We start from the raw sequence: 15,048 nt of genomic DNA on the forward strand, positions 1-15,048 counted from the left end.
CCTCCCCATCTCCATGAACTCCTGCAGGCCCTATAGCTCTGTAACCTCTTGTGGCTCTATGGTCCTCCCTCCCTGTGAAGTTACCTCCAGTCCCCACAGCACCCCCAGTCTGGGTTGTCTGCTCCAGATCAGACCATTGCTGTCTGTGTTACCTCTGACAATCCGAGCACACCTTCCTATTTGTGTCTCTTCATTCAGATCCCATCCTCTGCAGCTTTCTGAAACCTCTTTGTGCCATTGTAACCCTCCCTATTTAGATCGAAGAACAGTACAGCACAGCGAAAGGCCCTTTGGCCCTCAATGTTGTGCCGATCATTTATCCTACTGACCCTACATTTTACTATCAGCCATTTGCTTGTCTAAGAGTTCACTAAATGTCCCTAATGTATCTGACTCTACTACCACTGTTGGCAGTGCATTGTACGCACCTGCTACACTGTGTGTAAAGAACCCACCCCTGATATCTCCTGTAAAATCTTCCTCTGATCACCTTCACTTTATGTCCCCTTCTTATTTCCATTTTTGCAATGGGAAAAGTATGTGGCTATCCTCTCTATCTAAGCCTCAAATCATCTCGTTCACCTCCAGTAAGTCATCTCTTGTCCCTTTTCATTCCAAAAAGAAAAGCCCTAACTCCCTCAACCTTTCTCCATAAGATCTCCCCTCCAGTCCAGGCAGCATCTGGTAAATCTCCTCTACACCCTCTCTATAGCTTCTACATCTTTCTGATGATGAGGCAACCAGAACTGAACGCAATATACCAAGTGTTGTCTAACCACACTTGTCTTGATAGAGCTGCAGCATAACCTCATCGCTCTTAAACTCAATCTCTCTGCTAATGAAAGCCAACACACCACATGCATTCTGAATAAGGCTAACCACTTGAGTAGCAGCTTTGAGGGATCAATGGATGTGGACCCCAAGATTCTTCTGTTCCTCCACACTGTCAAAAATACTGCCTTTCTCCCTGTAAAGGTTGTCCGCGGAATTCCTCAATCTTAAACCCACCCTATCTTGGTAACTTCCTCCAATCCCTCCAACATCATAAACTGGGAAACCTCTTAAAGTCCCGATAATCCCCCTTACCTCTGTAACCTCCTTTATTAGCATAAACCTTCAAAATTACTGAAACCTCTTTTTGCCACAGCAACATTCCAGATATCTGCATAACTCTCTAGAATGGCTATGCACCCTTCAGGTTCCCAGGCCGGGAGATGGGAGTTCAGATGTGAATCTATTTGCCCATTCTGTCTGTATGCCTGATACTGACCTGGTGCTGCTCTGGTAGAAAGCACTCTCCGTGCATTTGGTAACCTCCAGATCTATGTAACTGATCAGAGCTCGCCTTATCGAAGCCTTTCTTTGGAAAGTTCTTTGTTTTGTCATTATTTTCCAGCAAACATTTCATGAGATGCAGGAACTGGGAAGTTTCCATTTTGAGAGAATGACACCTTTATCACTGGAAATTGGAATGCCTTCTAAAATGAGAACAGCAGTTTGGAGGCAGGAGACATATTCCTGTGAGGGTGAAAGGCTAGGCCAGTAGGTGTTTGGAATGCTGGATGAGGAGAGAAATTGAGGTTTAAGTTAAGAGAGAAGTAAACATATCTCAGGAGAGAGTGTGAATCCTTAGGAGAATATAAAGGCAGCAGGCGTATACTAAAGCTGAAGATCAGGAGGGCGAAAGGGGGACATGAGATAGCTTTGGCAAATAGGATTAAGGAGAATCCAAAGGGTTTTTATAAAAATATAAAGGACAAAATGGTAACTAGGGAGAGAATAGGGCCCCTTGAAGATCAGCAAGGCAGCCTGCACGTGGATCTGCAGGAGATTGGGAGATATTAAACAAGTGTTATACATCAGTATTTACTGTGGGGAGGACATGGAAGATATAGAATGTAGGGAAATAGATGGTGTCAACTTGCAAAATGTCCATATTACAGAGGAGGAGGTGCTGGATGTCTTGAAATGCATAAAGATGGATAAACTCTCAGGACCTTATCAGGTCATAGAGATGTACAATATGAAAAAAGATCCTTCAGTCCAACCCATCCACGCCGACCAGATATCCCAACCCAATCTAGTACCACCTGAGTCTCCACCACTTCCTCTGGCAGCTCATTCCATACACGTACTACCCTCTGTGTGAAAACGTTGCCCCTCAGTCTCTTTCATATCTTTCCCCCGCACCCTAAATCTATGCCCTCTAGTTCTGTACTCCCCGACACCAGGGAAAAGACTTTGTATATTTATCCCATACGGGCCCCTCATAATTTTGTAAACCTCCATAAGGTCTCCCCTCAGCCTCCGATGCTCCAGGTAAAACAGCCCCAGCCTGTTCAGCCTCTCCCTAGAGCTCAAATCCTCCAACCCTGGCAACATCCTTGTAAAGCTTTTCCGAGCCCTTTCAAATTTCACAACATCTTCCGGTTAGGAAGGAGACCAGAATTGCAAGCAATATTCCAACAGTGGCCTAACCAATGTCCTGTACAGTCGCAACATGACCTCCCAACTCCTGTACTCAATACGCTGACCAATAAAGGAAAGCATACCAAACGCTTCCTCACTATCCTATCTACCTGCAACTCCACTTTCGAGGAGCTATGAACCTGCACTCCAAGGACTCTTTGTTCTGCAACACTCCTTCGGACCTTACCAGGGCCTGATCAGGTGTACCCTCGAACTCTGTGGGAAGCAAGGGAAGTGATTGCTGGGCCCCGTGCTGAAATATTTGTATCATCGATTGTCCCAGGTGAGGTGCCAGAAGACTGGAGGTTGGCTAACGTGGTGCCACTATTTAAGCAAGGTGGTAAGAAGAAGCCAGGGAACTACAGACCGGTTCGCCTGACGTCAGTGGTGGGCACGTTAAAGGAGGGAATCATGAGGGACAGGATTTGCATGTGTTTAGAAAGTCAGTGTCTAATTATGGATAGTCAGCATTGCTTTATGCATGGGAAATCATGTCTCAAGAAATTGAATTGAGGTTTTTGAAAAAATAACAAAAAGGATTGATGAGGGCAGAGCAGTCAATGTGAGCGGTATGGAATTCAATAAGGTGTTCGCAAAGTTTCCACATGTGAAATTGGTGAGCAATGTTAAATCTCATGGAATACAAGGAAAACCAGCCATTTGGATACAGAACTCGCCCGAAGGTAGAAGACAGAGGGTGGTGGTGGAAAGTTGTTTTTCAGACTGGAGACCTGTGACCAGTGGAGCGCTACAAGGATCGGTGCTGGATCCACTATTTTTGTTATTTATATAAATGTTTTGGATGTGAACATACGAGGTGTAATTAGTAAGTTTATAGATGACACCAAAATTGGAGGTGTTGTGGATAGCAAAGAATGTTACCTCAGATTACAACGGGATCTGTATCCGATGGGCCAATGGGCTGAGGTGTGGCAGATGGAGTTTAATTTAGATAAATGTGAGGTGCTGCATTTTGGGAAAGAAAATCTCAGCAGGACTTACTCACTTAATGGTATGTTCCTAGAGAGTGTTGCTGAACAAAGAAACTTTGGAATGCAGATTCATAGCTCCTTGAAAATAGAGTCGCAGGTAGATAGGATAGTGAAGAAGGTGTTTGGTATGTTTGCTTTTACTGATCAGAGCATTGACTAGAGGAGTTGGGAGGTCATGTTCTGGCTGTACAGGACATTGGATAGGTGACTTTTGGAATATTGTGTGCAATACTTGTCTCCTTCCTATCGGAAGGATTTTTTGTAAATTTAATGGTTTCAGAAAAGATTTGCAAGGATGTTGCTAGGATTGGAAGATTTGTGCTTTAGGGAGAGGTTAAATGGGCTGGGGTATTTGAGGCTGATGGGTGACCATACAGAGATTTATAAACTCATTACATTATTTTTTTTTACATTACATTACAGTGTGGAAACAGGCCCTTCGGCCCACCAAGTCCACACCGACCCGCCGAAGCGCAACCCACCCATACCCCTACATTTACCCCTTACCTAACACTACGGGCAATTCAGCATGGCCAATTCACCTGACCTGCACATCTTTGGACTGTGGCAGGAAACCGGAGCACCCGGAGGAAACCCACGGAGACGCGGGGAGAACGTGCAAACTCCACACAGTCAGTCGCCTGAGGCGGGAATTGAACCCGGGTCTCAGGCGCTGTGAGGCAGCAGTGCTAACCACTGTGCCACCGTGCCGCCCACTGTGCCACCGTGCCGCCCACCGTGCCACCGTGCCGCCCACAAGAGAAGCATGGATAGGTTTAACAGACAAGGTCTTTTCTCTGAGGTAGTGGAGCCCAGAACCGGACAGCCTAGCTTCAGGGTGAGAGGGGAAAGATATAAAAGGAACCTAAGGGACAATGTTTTCAGGCAGAGGGTGATGTGTGTATGGAATGAACTGCTAGAGGAAGTGGTGGAGACTGGTACAATGACTGCATTTAAAAGGCATCTGGATGGGTATACGAACAGGAAGGGTTGAGAGGGATTAGGGCCAAGTGTTGGCAAATAAGACGAGATTATTTTAGGATATATGGGTGGCATGAACGAGTTGGACACCGAAGGCCCTGATTCTGTGCTGTACACCTCCATGACTGAATGTTTTCCACTGTCCATTTCCAGCCATACACTTCACTATTTCCCCTGTTTACCTTGGTCAGTTTTCCTCTCAAATACATGTAAATGGCTTTGGTTGTGATTGCAGGGTGTGCTTTATGGTCACTTTAAAAATCCATCAGCCCTTTGAATTCCACTACACGACAATTTCCCCGCGGATATCTCAGTGTGACATTACTCCTTCACTCAGCTTCATCACCCAATGGTCGATCTGAGATAATCATATCCCTGGCCATTTACTCAATGTGTTATTTAAAGAAACACTGACAAAAACATTCGGAGAGGAGTTCGGAGAATATCATTTTTGACAAACATTGAAGTCTCCCAAAATTATCACAGTGCCTTTGCATTACACAGGAATTCATTGGAATGTGTAACAGTGTTGAGCAATGAAATATTGTCAGGCCGCCTCAAAACTGTTCTCCTCCTTGTGTTTTTGACACATGTTACCCAGATTCTGCATTCAGGCTGATTCAGCTGCATCATCTGATGTCAAAGTCTTTCTCTGTAATGCCTTTGTTACCCATTACTGTCAGGGTTACCCATCCTGCACTCCCTGAGACCCCTCAAGGATGTGTACAATTCAATATTTATGTTCCACGTTTTGTTTCTCCTATAACCACACCTTTCTGGTGACCGAATATTATTTATCTCGGTGTCACAAGTCTATTACCTTATGGCAGGTACTTTGTCCATTCCAAAGAAAGAACATTGTAATTGACTTTTTCCCACAATTTCCTGTCACAGCCTAATTCCCTGATGTACAGTTATAGTTAAACTCTGTCCCTTCCTGTTCATTTCTGCTTGTCTTCAGTCACAACCCCGTGCTGTTCCGATGCTTCAACATTTCTATTTGGATTTGGAAAGTTCCTTTCACCTGAACCTTGTCCCTGCATCCTCTCTGTCAGTTTAAAGTCCTGTCCATAAACCTACTGACACGATTGGCCAGGACACTGCTCCCAGCACGGTTGTTTTTAATTCCATCGTGGGATGTTGCTGTCTCTTTCTGGCCAGCATTTCATGCCCACCCCATGAGCTGCCCTAGAGCTGAGTTGCTTGCCAGGTAATTTCAGGGGACAGTTGAGAGTAAATCTCGTTACTTTGCGTCTGGAGTCACATGTAGGCCAGACCTGCTGTCGATAACCGATTTCCTTCCTTAAAGGATATTAATCAGTTAGATTGGTGTAGTTGACATCGGCATTAAATTCTGGATGAACAGTCGGGTGAGAATAACCTGAGGTTATCACCTGTCCCACTCGTAGTTCACCCATCACTGAGTACTGACCCCGTGCACCATGAATCGAAACCCTTTCACCATGACTGTTGTTTGATCCTGACACCTTCATGCACTTTGGTGATATCACTCATTATCTCTCCATGTGGTATCCCTCACTGTGTGGTTCTAATTGCTGCCTCTGTCAGCTCCTCTCACTCTTGCAGCTGGTCTGAGATCCTGATCCAAAATAATCCTCTGATCAGCAATAGCACAGACCAGGGACAGAGACTGGGATTTTCGTGATCTCTGCCGGACTCAGTGCTACTCTAGATGAGTTATCCTCACTGCATCAGTCTAATTTTCCATTCTGTCTATTTCTGTCTCATGCAGGTAATCAGGATGTTGCTAACTCCTCTCTCATCCATCACCTCATTGAAGATGCTTAGTCAGCCAGAGAGAGATGGAGAGGGAGGTCTGGAGCCTTCAGTAAATCCTGCAGCCGGTAAGATCACTCACAGTAAACAGCACAGGGAGGAGTTTGTGGCCTTCTGTATTCAGACCCGGAAGACAGGATATAGACACAGAACTGGGCAAGGAACAGCAACATTCTAGGCTTCATTCACATCATCTTGTCAGGGTCCTGCATTCACCTTTGCTGTACTGGTCCTCACAGAGACAGCACAGAAGCCCCAAGCATCAATCCTGGCCCATGTTGTACTAGTGATCTCTGTAATATCCTCCAGTCCCGATAATCCTTCCTCTGTTTGGAAGCTCTTCTAGTCCACACAATGCTCTCTGTTTCTGTCAGGTTCTCCAATCCCTAACACCCTTATCCCGAAACTTCTCCAGTGGATACTAAATTCCTTCATCCCTGTAAACCTCACAGTCCTGTCTGTCCCTGTAAGCCCCTCATAACAAAACCACTCTCTATGTCTATGTATTTGCCTTTAACCTCTCCATCCATCCCTATCTGGGTAAACTTCTCCAGCTCCTACAACCCATCCTTTTCTGTGAAAAAAATCGTAACTTCCTTATCGTTCTCCAAACCTTCAATCTTAATCTACATAAACTTCACCCTGTCTCCACCAACCCGCCTGACCACAGGAACCTCTTCCAATTTGTGCAACCCTCCCCATCTGTGTTACTGTCTCCAACCCCGTAACCTGGCATTCTCCATTGCCTTCCGATCTATGGAGCCTTCCTGAACCTAGAAGCCTTCTTATATCTGTGAACGTGTTCAGTCGCTATAACCTTCCATATCTCTGTTATACACACAAAACTCTTCTCTCTGAAACACCACCTGTCTGTGCCTCACAGTCTGCCTGCCTCTCCCTATATCCATCCCTATCCCTATCTCCAGAAGCTAATCCAGCTCCATCTATCCGTATAAATTCCTCCAATCCCCAAACTCCTTTGTCCCACTGACATTCTTGACCAGATGTAACTTTGTTTAACTCTAACATCCTCCAGCCCCTGTAAGCCTCACTATCTCTGTAACCTGTACCATCTGTTCAACCTCACACTACTGAGGAATGACTCCCTGCATTCGACATAAGGCAGATGGAATGACAGAGAGCAGATATGATGGAACTGTCATTCTGGCGATGTAAAAACAGAATGATAATTGCTGGGAAGGAAATATTGAAGGTTTGTTGGGATCGAGGCAGGCTTGGCAAAAAGCCACCAAGGAGTGAAGAAAGGATGAGCTTAATGCTTTAATGAAATTGCGACGTGGAACTGAAATCCAAAATTTGGAGGCTATTGGATGGAGCTGGGAATAAACAAGCAGCAACAATCATTGGCCGGAATTCTTTTATAGGGACCAACCAGTGGTGGGAATGCAAATGTGGTTACAGTCAGAACACTGAATATACTTACAGCAAGGGTAGTACAGCAACTGTGTGTGACAGTGGTCTCCATCCACACTAGATAACTAATAAGTGTCAGTGCTGTATTAGATAGCATCCTGGATTGTGTACTAGATTGTTTACGATAACATCATTGAACAGGCAGAGAATAGAGGGATATGGACCATGTCGGGGCAGGTGGCATGTGTTGAGAATATCATCATGGTCGGCACAGCCATGGTGGGCCGAAGGGCCTATTGCTGTGCTGTACTTTCTAATTTCCTACTTCCCAGCATGTACTTGATCAAAGCTCTTCCGAATCTTGAATCTTGCATTCAATTTTTCTGTCATGTTTTCTAAACATCAGTTGGGTGCAAACTCAATCTAATCCACCTCTTATTGGAAAATTCATCCATTTCCAGGATCAGCCAAGCGACCCTTCTCTGACCTGCCTCCAATAGAAGAATATCATTCCTTCGGGCACTCACACTGTTCATAGTATTCTGGGTGTGGTCTGACTTGTACCTTGCATAGTTTTAGCAAGACCTTCCTATTTTTAGACTCCATTCCCTTTCTAATAAGTGGCAGCATTTGATTTGCCTTCTCTATGACCTGCTGACCCTGTAAGTTACCTTTTTCAGATTGATAAACAAGAACTCGTACAACCCTTTCTGCTGTCAGTCTGAAACCAAACAATGTTTGCCTGACAGTAAGTGAGGAGCATGCTGAAATGAGTGAGAAAGGACCTATCAATAAAAAATAACTGGACCCTTAGAAACACATTTTATAAAGAAGAATGTGTTTTTGAGCCTGTTGGATTTTAAATGTTGGTGTGAATATGAATGGCAGAATAGATAAGGGTGTGGTGGGTGACGGTATGGGGGAAATGTGCTATTTGAATTTACAGAAGCCTTTATGCAAGTTTCCGTAAGGGCTTAAGAATAACTAGGAAGAGAATAGGGCCCCTTCAATATCAATAAGGTCGCCTATGTGTTGAACCAGAAGAGATGAGTGAGATCTTAAACAAAAAAAAATCTTGTCTGAATTTACTATGTAGAAAGACATGGAAGATCAGGAGCTTGGGGAAATAAATAGTGATGTCTTGGAAAGAATCCTCAACAGAGAAGGGAAAGTACTGGAATCTTAAAACAAATAAAGATAGATCAATCCTCAGTAGCTCATTCGGTTTATCCTCGAATATTATGGGAAGCTGGGGAAGAGATTGCCGTGTCTCTAACAGAGATATGTATATTATCAACAGACACAGTGAGTTACAGGAAGACTGGAGGGTGGCTAATGTTGTTCCATCACTTAAGGGCTGCAGGGAAAAGCCAGGAGTGAGCCCAGTCATGGGGACGTTGTTGGTGGAGATTCTGAGAGAAAGGAGCTACGCATATTTGGAAAGGTAAGGGCTGATTACAGATGGTCAGCATGGATTTGTGAGTGGGAAACCGTATTTCACAAACTGGATTGACTCTTCGAGGAGGTGGCCAAGAGATAGATGAAGGCAGAAAGTCAACGTTGTCCACATGGACTTCAGCAAAGCATTTGACAAGGTTCCAACGTGTAGAACATCTAGTCAAGAGGAAGAAGGAAGCTTACATAAGGTTAAGGACGCAAGGATCATTAGACTTCTATAGGGTTATATGGGAGCGGCACAATGCCTGAGTAGTTAGCACGGCTGCCTTATAGCACCCGGGACCCGATTTCAATTCCAGCCCCGGGCGACTGTCCGTGTGGAGTTTGTACATTCTCCCCATGTCTGCGTGGGGTTCCCCCAGGGGCTCCAGTTTCCACCCACAGCCCAAATCAGCCATACTAAATTATCCATAGTGTTCAGGGATGTGTAGTATTGACACGTTAGTTAAGGTACATGGAGAGAAATAGGGTCGGGGAATGGTTTTGTGTGGGATGTTCATCAGAGGGTCGGTATAGCGTTGTTGGGCCAAATGGCCTGTTTCCACACTCTGGGGACTCTGAAGGTAGCCAGGAAGGAACTGAAGAATGGACTTAGGACTGCCCGAAGGGGGCATGAAAAAGCTTTGTTGGGAAGGATTAAGGAAAACCGTAAGGCATTCTCCACTTATGTGAGAAACAAGAGGATGGCCAGAGTGGGGGTAGGGCCGGTCAGGGATAGTGGAGGGAACTTGTGCCTGGAGTCACAGGAGGTAGGGGAGTTCCTTAATGTATACTGTGCTTCAGGATTCATACTGAGAGGGGCCTTGTCATTTGTGAGGACAGCATGAAAAGGACTGATATATGTGAACAGGTTGATGTTAAGAAGGAGGATGTGCTGTATGTTTTCTAAACATAAGGATAGGTATATACCAGACGGGATGTACCCAAAGTTACTGCAGTAATCAAGGGAAGGGATTGCTGCGCCTTTGGCGATGACCTTTGCACCCTCACTGTCCACCGGAGTCATACCAGATGATTGGAGGGTGTCAAATGTTACTCCCTTGTTCAAGAAAGGGAGTAAGGATAATCCTGGGAATTACAGACATCATGTTCTTATGTCTGTGGTGTGCAGATTATTGGAGAGGACTATGAGAGACAGGATTTATGACTCCTTGGAAAACCATAGTTTGGTTACAGATAGTCAGCATGGCTTTGGTAGGGCCAGATCGTGCCTCACAAATCTTATTGAATCCTTTGAGAATGTGATAAAACACATTTATGGCTCATTCAGAAATTACAGAGGCATGGGATACAGGAAAGCTGTCTGTCTGGATACAGAATTCCTGGCTCATAGAAGACAGAGAGGAATGATAGATGGGAAGCATTCAGCCTGGAGCTCGGTGACCAGTGGTATTCTGCAGGGACCGGTTCCAGGACCTCTGCTTTTTGTGATTTTCTTTTTAAATGACTTGGATGTGGGTGTGGAAGAGTGGGTTAGTAATTTTGCCAATGACATGGAGGTTGGTGGAGTGGTGGATAGTGTGGAGGTCTGTTGTTGGTTGCAGCCGGATTTTGACAGGATGCAGAGCTGGACTGAGAAGTGGTAGATGGAGTTCAATCTGGAAAATTGTGAAATGATTCATTGGGGGAAGATCAAAGTTGAATGGGTTAAATGCAGAATATTTGGTTGTGTTGTGGAACAGAGGGATCTTGGGTTCCACGTCTATCGATCCCTCAAAGTTGCCACCCAAGCTTACAGGGTTGTTAAGAAGGAATATGTTGTGTTGGCTTTCATTAGCTGGGGGTTTGAGTTTTAAAGCTGTGAGGTTATGCTGCAGATCGATAGAGCCCTGGTTAGACCCCACTTGGAATATTGTGTTCAGTTCTGGTCCCCTCATTACAGGAAGACAGTGGAAGCTTTAGGGAGGTTAAGTTGGAGATTTACCAGGATGCTGCCTGTGCTGGAGGGCATGTCTTATGAAGAAAGTTTGAGGGAGGTAAGGCTTTTCTCATTGGAGTGAAGAAGGGTGAGGGACGACTTGGTAGAGGTGAACAACATGATGTGAGACACAGAGAGAGTGAATAGTGAGACACTTCTTTATACCATAGCATAAATGGCTATTATGAGCAGGCATAATTTTAAGGTGATTGGTGGATGGTTAAGGAGAGATAGGCTCTTTACAAAAAAGCTGTTAGATGGGTGGAATGCACTGCCAGCAGTGGTAGGAGAGTCAGATACATTCGGGACATTTAATACACTCTTGGATAGACACATGGATGGCAGTAAAATGAAGGATATGTAGGTTAGTTTGATCTTACCGTCGGATAAAGTTTGGCATGGCATCATGGCTTAGGGGTCTTGTGCTGTACTGTTCTGTGTTCTACGTCCCGTATGGTAAACTGAGTAATAAGCTCAGGTCAATCTAAAAGGATATGGCATTCAGGAGGAGCTAGTCAACTAGATACAAAATTGGCTTGATGGTTGGAGGCAGAAGGCGGTGGCAGACATGTTTTTCTGACTGGAGATATAGGACCAGCGGTGCAGTGGCTGCAGAGTTGTTGTAATGTGGATAAATGGTTTGGATGGGAGTACTGGTTTCCTGGTAAGTTTTTTTGGGTGGTACTGAAATTGGTGGTAAAGTGGACAGTGATGGAGATTATCTGATTCAACAGGATGAACAGTACTGCTGGGATAGTGGGTGAAGAATAGTGGATGGAGTTTAATTAGATAAATGTGAAGTGTTCCATTTTGGTGAAACAAATCAGGGTGGGACTTGTACAGTTAATTCTCGGACCCTGGGTAGTGTTGTCAGTCAGAGACCCAGGGATGCAGGTAGACAGTTCTTTGAAAGTGGTGTCACAGGTAGACAGGCTGGTGAAGCAGGCCTTTGGTATGGTTACCTTGACTGGGCAGAGCATTGAGAGTAGGAGTTGGGATGTCATGTTGTGGCTGTACAAGACATTGGTGAGGCCACTATAAAAGCATTGTTGATCAGTCTGAAGAACTCCTCTCGTTCACTTACCTCCTTGAGGGAAGGACATCTGAAATTCTAACCTGGTCTGGCTGACATGTGCATCCAGTCCACAGCAATATGGCTGCCTCTTAACTGCCCTCTGGACAATTAACTGTGGGGCAAAGTATGCTGGTCTAATCAATGACAACTTCATCCCATGAATAAATATGTATATGCTCCTCACTACCTCTGCAAACACCTCCAGCTGCAGCAATCCATACTGGCTTTGTAACACCGTTCAGGCCCTGACCACTCTCTGTAACACTCTCACCACCTTCAGCAACTTCATTTCTCCCTGTTCCTGTAGTGTCATTAGCTCCTGACAATGATTCCCCTTCCCACTGCTCTCCTCATGTTAGCAGCCCCTTTGCAATACCTTTAACACTTACTGGTTAAACTCTCTCTGATTTCAGGATTTTAAATACTTTGTAGTGATCTTGTAAGCCTCATAATCTAATATGATCCATTTTGTCCTCAGTGAGTGAATGGTGTGAATTTCTTGCTGAGGATTTTCTGTTTCAATAGGATGTCCTTTTGTTGAGTGTTTTTTACACTGTTCCTTCAAATGTTTTCCACTGTTCATTTACAGACACATGTTTCAGTCTGTTTAGCCTGTTTACCTTGGTCAGTTCTCCTCTCACACTCATGTAATTGGCTGTTTTTGTTTCTAGTTGTATCTTGTCGTATTTGTAATTCACTTTAAAACTTTATATTTCTTTAAACTGCACTTACTCACAATTTCCCAGAGGATCTCTCCAGGTGACATTACTCATTCACTAAGTTCTATCACACAACGGTCGCTCTGAGATAGTTACGTCCCTCGCCAGTTGCACAATGTGTTATTTAAAGGAACACTGAAAAAATTCTACAATCTCCTCTTCGAATATCACTCTTGTCAGTGTGATTGTCAAGATTATATGAATATTGAAGTTGCACTGAATTATCACAATGCTCTTATTAAAAATTCCAATGAGTTCCTGCTTAATGCAGTGATAAGCAATGCAATGCTGTTCAGTGGCTAAAACTGTTCTGCTGCTTGTGTCCTTGGCAAGTAGCAGCCAGAATTACATTCAGACTGACTCTATTTCATGATCTGAGACCAAATGCTTTCTCTGTAATACCTTTGTTATCCTTATTGTTCGTGTTGCCCATTTTGACTGAGTTTCCGCAAGCTTGTGATCCATTGAATATTTATGTTACAACTTTTGTTCGCCCTATAACCACGTGTCCCTGGTGTCTAAATCTCTGCGTCACAAATCAGTCTATCTTATCGCAGACAATTTGTCCATTCCAATAAAAACATAATTTACTCGTTCCCACAATTTCCTGTCACAAATCGATTCACTGATGTACAGATTTAGTTAAACTTTGACTCATCCTGTACCTTTCTGCTTGTCTTCAGCCACATCCCCTTGCAGTTCCAAAGCGTCACCTTTTCTCTTTGGATTTGGAAAGCTCCTTTCACCTGAACCCTGTCCCTGCATCCTCTCTGTCAGTTTAAAGCCCTGTCCATAAACATACTGACATGATTGGCCAGGACACTGCTCCCTGCATGGTTCCAGTGGGGCCATCCGAATGGATTTTTTTTTAAAATCTGGTATGCGATGTGGGTGTCTCTGGCTGACCAGCCTTTCTTGCTCAGACCTAGCTGCACTAAAGCTGATTAACTTGCTCGGTCATTTCAGAGGGTAATTAAGAGGCAAACACTTTGCTGTGGGGACGTCGTGCAGACTACGTGAGGATGGGCAGATGTCCATCTCGAAAGGAGAAGTGTTTGAATTTATTGTACCGCAGTAATGGTATGTATTGATTGTCAATTACGATTTTAAAAATAATTTATTTCAAATTCCACCATTTCAGCTGGTGAGATTCAAACCTGCCTCCCCTGAACATTAGCTGAGGGTTTGGATATATGCTCTAGCAATAATACCACTAGGCCATCACTTCACCTGCTCACAAGCTATTCATCCCTGAACACTGATACCAGTGCATCATGGAGCCACACCTGTTTTTGCTTCATGATTGTTTGATCCTGATACCTTCCTGCACTCTGGTGATATCACTCAGTATCTCTCCATGTGGTATTCCTCATTGTGTGGGTCCAATTTCTGCCTCTGTCAGTGTCGCTCACTCTTACAGCTACTTCAGATCCTGAGCCAACAGAATTCTCCACTCCAGGGTGACACAACAGCACAGGCCAGGAATGGAGACTGTGATTTTCCAGATCTCTGTGGGACTCAGTGCCATTCTCCATGTGTAATCCTCACTACATCAGTCTAATTTCCCATCCTGCCTATTTCTCTGTCTCCTGCAGGTAATCGGGAAAAATAGACTTCCCAACTCCTGGGTATCTCGTCCATCGCCACATTGAAGATTGTTGGCCAGCCAGAGAGAGAAAGGGCAGGGAGATCTGGAGCCTTCAGTAAATCCTGCAGTGAGGTAAGATCATTCACAGTGAGCAGAGCAGAGATCAATGAGAGGGCTCCAAACATCAGCTAACAAGACACGACTTTGATACAGTGCTGGAGGGGGAGCACAGTACTGACACACCCTAAGACAATCACCACCCTTACTGTAAATTTTGTTGTACTGATACAGCATCGGAGTGTCACAGTTATCCATCCAGGCTTGTGAGGTCTTAGTGAACATCAGTATAACAGAGGTGAAAGCAGACTTCCCATGAGTGTGTGGGAATGCTGCCTGGGATCTTTCTGTTCTGTGTTCCCCCTCCAACACTGTACATATACAATGTCTCCTGGACCAGTGTCTTCAATACTTTTTAACTCCTATAACAGTTTCTGTCCCTGTAACCTCCTCCATTCCTGATAGTCCCTCCACATGTTTGAAATATACTGCATTCCAGAGTACCATCTGTATCGCTGTAACTTGCTTCAGTGCCTATAGCATGCCTTATCTCAGTAGTCTCCTCCTCCAATAACTGGAGAAAGAGCCACGCAGAACAGAAACGGTTCCTTCGATCCAAC

General features: G+C 44.6%; 1 long non-coding RNA gene across 2 annotated transcripts in view; it reads left to right on the forward strand.

Moving 5' to 3' along the window:
- Positions 1–15,048, forward strand: part of LOC148135748 (uncharacterized) — a 46,273-nt gene that overhangs the window by 14,586 nt on the left and 16,639 nt on the right. Inside the window, exons 3-4 of one of the 2 annotated variants that reach the window (XR_015754880.1) lie at positions 6,196–6,307; positions 14,379–14,503. This is a non-coding gene — a long non-coding RNA (uncharacterized LOC148135748). Of the gene's footprint in view, positions 1–6,195; positions 6,308–8,975; positions 9,058–14,378; positions 14,504–15,048 lie in introns of those variants that run through there. The other variant, XR_015754881.1, reaches the window with a different exon arrangement.

Source organism: Chiloscyllium plagiosum, unplaced genomic scaffold (genome assembly GCF_037043375.1).
Source record: "Chiloscyllium plagiosum isolate Xiang-an unplaced genomic scaffold, Cpla_swu_hap1 HiC_scaffold_48, whole genome shotgun sequence".
NCBI lineage: Eukaryota > Metazoa > Chordata > Chondrichthyes > Orectolobiformes > Hemiscylliidae > Chiloscyllium > Chiloscyllium plagiosum.